The sequence below is a fragment of the Pan paniscus genome, chromosome 13, assembly GCF_029289425.2.
Source record: "Pan paniscus chromosome 13, NHGRI_mPanPan1-v2.0_pri, whole genome shotgun sequence".
In the NCBI taxonomy this organism is placed as follows: domain Eukaryota; kingdom Metazoa; phylum Chordata; class Mammalia; order Primates; family Hominidae; genus Pan; species Pan paniscus.
In genome coordinates this window covers 110661436-110668807 of record NC_073262.2, presented here as the reverse complement: position 1 = coordinate 110668807, position 7372 = coordinate 110661436, and positions in this window count along the sequence as shown.

Below are 7372 nucleotides of genomic sequence, written 5' to 3'. Positions count from 1 at the left end.
CAGATCTCTCTCATTAAATCCAACACTAATTTAGTAATCAGTGAAATAAAGATACCCTTGAAAGCCTGCTGCCAGAAAATACAGTACAACAAAGAAGCACAAAAGGTTGCTGGCTGCCAGGTATAATTTCCAGGTACTCCAAGTGCATTTGGACTCCCTGTTCTCTTAGCTTTGCTTTGCAGATTGGCCGTCTTCGTGGTAGGCTCGAAGTATCCATTTAGTCACCCTAGTGCGTTATCCAAATATTTAGAAGGAGAAAAATTGTGGGAAAATAACCTTTAATTTTACAATTCTCCAAAGGAAACTGTTCAAAATTAAGAGGTCTAAGAAGCTAAGAATGAGTGTTAATCTATTTTTCTGTTTATTACCTATCACTTTGGATAATCTGGAAATAATTTTGACAGTGGGATAAAAGTTGAAGTTGAGGTAAGAGTCCAAATTTTCGCAAAGTAGCTTACATCAGAATAAAGTCGCCGTCAATTAGATTGCTTGCATATAGATATACGAGCTATTACCCCTATCCATTACATAATCTTACTCCAGCAGGGGCTGCCAAAAACCTGTAGGCAGGAAAGATTTACACTCAGTTCTTCATAAGTACCCAAAAGAAAAGAAATCACTTTAGAATGATTATATAAGTTAAAGAACATGGCCAAGTTTGTGCCTTGAACTTTTAGTCTATCAATTAGCAATAGTAATTGCATACTGCTGAGATGTTTTAGAGACTGAGATGGTGTTTTAAAAGTGTTTTGTGCTATTCAGAGGGAAATGCAATTTACGTCATATTTTAGAATGTGAATTATGAAGGAAATTGTCTCTTTTTCTTCCTTATCCCCCCTTCCCCCTCCTCTACCTCCTTCTCCTCCTCCTCTTCCTTTTCCTCTTCAGATTTTCCCTCTTTGCCTACAACATTAAGAGAGACTATTCACATTATAAAGACATTGATTTCCTTAAATGATCTGTAAATTCAATGTATATGCCAAATAAAACACCAATGTGATTTTTTTCAACCTGACAAAAATAACACTAAAGTTCTTCAAGACATATAAATGGGCAATTAGAAAAATTCTGAAAAACAAGAGTAGTGAGAGGGTAATTAATACAACTATACATTAAAATGTATCATGGAGTTATAATAATTAAAATATCTTATTCTAGAGAAGAAATAGAATAGCTAAATAGAATAGAATGGAATAGAAGAGAATCAACAGAAATAAACCCAAATACGTATACAGATTTAATGTGTGAAAAAGGTAGATGAGTCAAATTTATAGGGGAGGGATGGGAGAAGGGAAGATGTATTAGTCAATAGACAGTGATGAGAAAACTGGCTAGGAATGGAAAATAAAATAAAATGGATTCTTTACCATGCTCTTTATATTCCCAAATTTCCAGAGGATTCAAAGATAGCAATATAATACATACTGTATGGCCATACCACTCTGAATGCCCCCAATCTTATCTGATCTCAGAAGCTAAGCAGGGTTAGGTCTGGGGGCCTGCTTAATACTTGGATGAGAGAAATGTAATATAAACAAGTAAGTGTATATATGTGTATATATGTATATATACACACACACACACATACACACGCATAAGTATATATATACACACACATATACTTATATGCATATATTATACTTGTTACATATACTGGTTTTGAACTACTATTATATATATTAGATTATATAGTTGGTGAATTTATATATAATCTGGAGTATGAAATATATATAATCTAGGAGTTGTATATAATCTAGGAGTTTTTAAAAAACTGGTGAATTTATATATAATTAGGAGTTTTGAGTGAATTTATTTATATATAATAAATATATAAATAAATAAATTTGTTCATTTATTGGTGAGTTTATTTATATATAATCCAGGAGTTTAAAAATAATTTCTAGGCTGGGTGCTGTGGCCCACACCTGTAATCCCAGCACTTTGGGAGGTCAAGGTGGGAGGACTGCTGGAGCTCAGGAGTTGCAGACCAGCCAGGCATGGTGGTGCACACCTATAGTCCAAGCTACTTGGGAGGCTGAGGTGGGAGGATGGCTTAAACACAGGAAGTTGAGGCTGTAATGAGCTATAATCGTGCCACTGCACTCCAGCCTGGGCAACAGAGTGAGACCCTGTCTCAAAAAAGAAAAAAAGAAAAGAAAACGTAAAATAAAATAATAAGACTTTTTCTTCATTTTTTTTAGTTTTATTTTTTATATCCACACTACACAGACGTAATATAAAAAGACTTTCTAGGCAAGACACACAATTCTAAAGTCTTAAAGGAAGAGAAAAATAAATGTGAATATATACAAAGTGGAAAAAATATTGCAACATTTGGCAAGCAAAGAAAATCATTAATATACAACTTCTTGTACAACTCAGTAAGTAAAAACAAATCAAAAAGAAAATGGTCAAATCTATTAAAATCTTTGTCTCATTCACAATTAAATAACTGCATATAAAAGTAATGAGTATATCCATATAATGAAATATTATCTGGCAATAAAAAGCAGAATTATTAAATAACTGCCAAAAAGTATAAATAACCCAAATTCTCATCAACTGATGAATGGATAAACAAAATGTGCTATATCTATACAAAAGACTGTTATTCAGCCATAAAAAGGAATGAAAAACTGACACGTGCTACAACATGGATGAGCCTTGAAGACGTTATGCTAAGTGAAAAATGCCAGACACGAGAGCATATGTTTTATGATTCCAATGACATAAAATGCTCAGAATACGTAAATCCAGAGAGACAGAAAGTGGGTTTGTGGTCGCCTAAGGCGTGGTGGGGTGGGACTAGAGGGAAAATGGTGAGTGACTGCTAATAGATACAGTTTTGGGGGGAGGTCATGAAAATTGATTGTGGTGATGCTTGCACGACTCTGTGAAATACTAAAACCATTGAATTGTGCACTTCAAATGGGTAAACTGCCTGGCATATGAATTACATCTTAATAAAGCTGTTATTTTTTAAAAGCTTATGTAAAAAAAAACCAATGAGCGATTTGAATTTGTTATCATATTACAAAGCTAGATAATAATAAATGTTGTTAAGAATACAGACACAGTCATTCTCATACTGTATTGGTAGGAGTGCAAATTGGTACACTTTTTTGAGGACAATTTAGCAATATCCTTCAAAATTTAAATACACCACATCCTTTAATTCTGCAATTCAAAAAATTACCATATGGATATACTTGCAAAAACTTGCCAATATAGAAGTACAAGTATATCGTTTATAATAGAAAAATCTGAAAATCTGGAGCTAGCCATTCTGGGGACTATTATGCAGCCTTTTATTTTTTATTTTATTTCTTTTCTTTTTTTTTTTTTTTTTTTGAGACAGAGTCTCACTCTGTCACCCAGGCTGGAGTGCAATGGCGTGATCCTGGCTCACTGCAAACTTCGCCTCCTGGGTTCAAGCAATTCTCTCTCAGCCTCCTGAGTAGCTGGGATTACAGGCACATGCCACCACACCCAGCTAATTTTTATATTTTTAGTAGAGACGAGGTTTCACCATGTTAGCTAGACTGATCTCAAACTCCTGACCTCAAATGATACACCCGCCTCAGCCTGCCAGAGGGCTGGGATTACAGGCGTGAGCCACATGCCCGGCTTTAAACAGCCTTTTAAAAATATTATAGTTATATGGGCTGATATGAAAGGATCTCCAAGAAAACAATAAAAATAACAAATATTTACTGAGCTTTTGCTATGTGACAGGCACTCTTCTAAGTCCTTTACATTCAATAACTCACTTAATCTTCTTTGGAACCCTATATTTTTATATCATCACACTCATTTTCTAGATGGTGACACTGAGAGGCACAAATAGGTTTAAGCGACCTGCCAGAGATTGCATAGTAACTTAGTGGTAGACACAGAATTCAAAACCACTTGAATAAATTTAAAAAGTATACATCTATATAAATATGGCTTCATAGTTATTTTTTTCTTTCTAGGAGCATACGTAAGTAACTGTTTGAAGAGAGAGGTACTGAACTGCCTCCTGATTGGTTACTAGGAGGCAAATCAACAAAAGCTACAAAATGAGGTGGGTTTTTTTGTTTGTTTGTTTGTTTTTTAATGGAGGGATGGGAGTGGAGGGAGTTGTTAGTGTTTACTTTGTATGTTTCATGGTCTAATGTCTCTGTTACTGACTGGAAGCAGATTGCTGAACCCATAATTTGATTTGCCTGACACTTTTAGATATGAAAATCAAAGGTCAACCTAACATATCTAAAACCGAATGACTAATTGTCCTTCTGATCTTTTATTTAAATGAAACAACCAGTTTACAGACCTAATTTTCCCTTCTTAAGATGTTAATTCTCCCTTCTTAGGTTGTCTAAGACCTGACCCTTCTTTTTCAGTATAACTACATTATGTCTAGACTACTCCAATCTAGCATTCAACATTGGTTTTATCCCATTACCTTCTTGCACAAAAGCCTTCAAACTCCCAGTATTAGTCTGTTCTCACTCTGCTATAAAGAAATACCCAAGACTGGGTAATTTATAAAGGAAAGAGGTTTAATTGACTCACAGTTCCACATTGCTGGGGAGGCCTCAGGAAACTTATAATCATGGCAGAAGGCAAAGGATGAGCAGGCACCTTCTTTACAGCGTGGTAGAATGGAGCAAGTGCAAGCAGAGGAAATGCCAGATGCTTATAAAACCATCAGATCTCCTGAGACTTACTCATTATTACGAGAACAGCATGGGGGAACCAATCCCATGATCCAGTTACCTCCACCTGGTCCCACCCTTGACACATGGAGATTATTACAACTCAAGGTAGATTTGGGTGGGGACACAGAGCCAAACCATATCATTCCCCTCAGGTAATGGTTTCATCCTCAGCCCAGGTTTCATACCTTCCTTGGTCTGTTCAAATCTTTCTTTCCAGGCAGGGCACGGTTGGTCACACCTGTAATCTCAGCACTTTGGGAGGCCAAGGTGGGAAGATCGCTCAAGTCCAGGAGTTCAAGATCAGCCTGGGCAAGATGGCAAGACTCCATCTCTATTTAAAAAAAAAAAAAAAAAAGTCTCTTTCCAGTATTATTTCCCACAACTTTACCCTCCACACCAGCATTTGCTTTATGAGATTTTTGCTTTATCCCTAAATCAGCCTGTCCCTTTCTTTCTGCCCATATCCATTATAGCCTGACTTCAAAGTCCAACTTCAATACAACATTTTATCTAGAGCCTTCCCTGACCATCCCAAGTCTAGTAAGAGTAATCACAGTTGTGGCGACTTCCTTGTAAGCTCACCCAGGCATTATTTATGGTTTACTTTGCAATGGAAGAAATGCCAATGCCTCCATTTTGTCCTCTCTCACCTGACCAAGATCCCCTCTCTGCAGATTACTGTCTCTCTCCCCTGTATCCTCAATCTCTCTTTCTTTACTGGCTCCTTCCCATCTCCATTTAAAACTTTTCAAGAGTCTCCAATTATAAATGAAGCAGAAAGTATGTGGCAGTGAAAGTTCTGGTCCCCCTAAGTAAAGCGCTGAGAATACTGAATTGCAAGCCCCAGAATACTGCAGCAGTGAATTCTGGGGCTTGCAATTTTCCGTGCACTGCGTTAAGCTCCAAGTATCAGCCAATTAAGCAGTGGGCAGATGGGGAGAGGGAGGTAAACTGTAACAAGTATTTTGGAAAAACAGTTTGACAGTAAAGAGTTGAAGATTAAAGTGTTCCCTGGGGCCTTACCTGCAGGCGATATGTTCCAAGATCCCCAGTGGATGCTTGAAACTGCGAATAGTACTGAACCCTATGTATACTATGTTTTTCCTTACACATACATACCTATGAATAATAAATTAGCCACAGTAAGAGATTAACAACAATTAACAAAATAGAACAATTATACCAATATACTGTAATAAAAGTTATATGAATTTGGTCTCTTTCAAAATATCTGATTGTACTGTACTCACCTATTTTCAGATGTTGACTATGGGTAACTGAAACCACAGAAAGCAAAACCACATGTGGGGGGGACTGTTGTAACATCCTTATGACCAAGCAATTCCATTCCTAAATATATACTCTATAGAATTCCTTGAGCATGTGCACCACGAGACATGTACAAGAATATTCATAGCAGCATACTTGTCATAGTCCAAAACTGCAAACAATTCAAATGTCCATCAAGAGTAGAGCAAATAAATAAAAATGGTTGTATTGTAATACACACAAATGTATTATACTGTATATGGAATGCTTAATAGTATTCTATACAAGAGAATACTACTGAGTGGTGAAAATGAATAAACCATAGCTACATATAACGACATGGATGAATCCCATCAACATTTGAGAAAAAAAAAGGAAAAGCAACCCCTAATATCCAGCAGCTGTGCTCGTGCTATCAGATGGCCGCTCACAACTAAACATTGGTGTTCACCTGTTGAAAGTAAGTAATTTCATGTAACATAACACCAGATAAGGCCACACTGTGACCATGAGAAAGACAAAAACAAGATTACTCTGTAATCACATCTGACCACAGACAAAACATGGATATTGCCCAGACCACAAAAATGACTAAGTACCCTCTTATTCTAGCTAATATGAGGGACGGCTGCTTTTTTCCCAATTACAGCATTAGCCTTGGTCTAGCCTTCCCTCCTTCTAGATAAGATTTAGTGCGATACTCAGTGCTCCTGACAGTATCTAATCCAGAGCAAAGTCCTTGTTCCTTAAACTCTCCCCAAAATTACCTAACAGGAGCCCAAATCCTACAATGAGTCCTGACACCCTCTTACTAGGATGTCTCTTACTGAGATATCCTGACACTCTCTTACTGAGATGCCCCCTACTTCCCCATGCTGTGCTTCCCCCTCACTATAATGAGTAACGAACTCAATTTCTTCAACTGCAGGAGTTTTCCTGTTGGACTGCAGGGCATTGGCACATTAAATTGAAAGAAGCAAGTCCTCCCAAGATATAAACTTCCTTGAATAGGAATGATGAGAAAAATAACAATAATAATAAGAAGAAAAAAAGCAAAATATAAACTTGCATTCAAATTTCTTGAAATACTAATTACATTATTTAGGGATGCTTATCACATCCTAAGTGATGTGATACAACTATACAACTATAGCTGTATAAATGATACAACTATAGAAATAAAAGCAAAGAGGCCAGGCGCCATTTGTTCAAGCCTGTATTCCCAGCACTTTGGGAGGCCAAGGCAGGCGGATCACCTGAGGTCAGGAGACCAGCCTGGCCAACATGGTAAAACCCTGTCTCTACTAAAAATACAAAATTAGCCGGGCGTGGTGGTGCACACCTGTAGTTCCAGCTACTCGGGAGGCTGAGGCAAGAGAATCGCTTGAACCGGGGAGGCG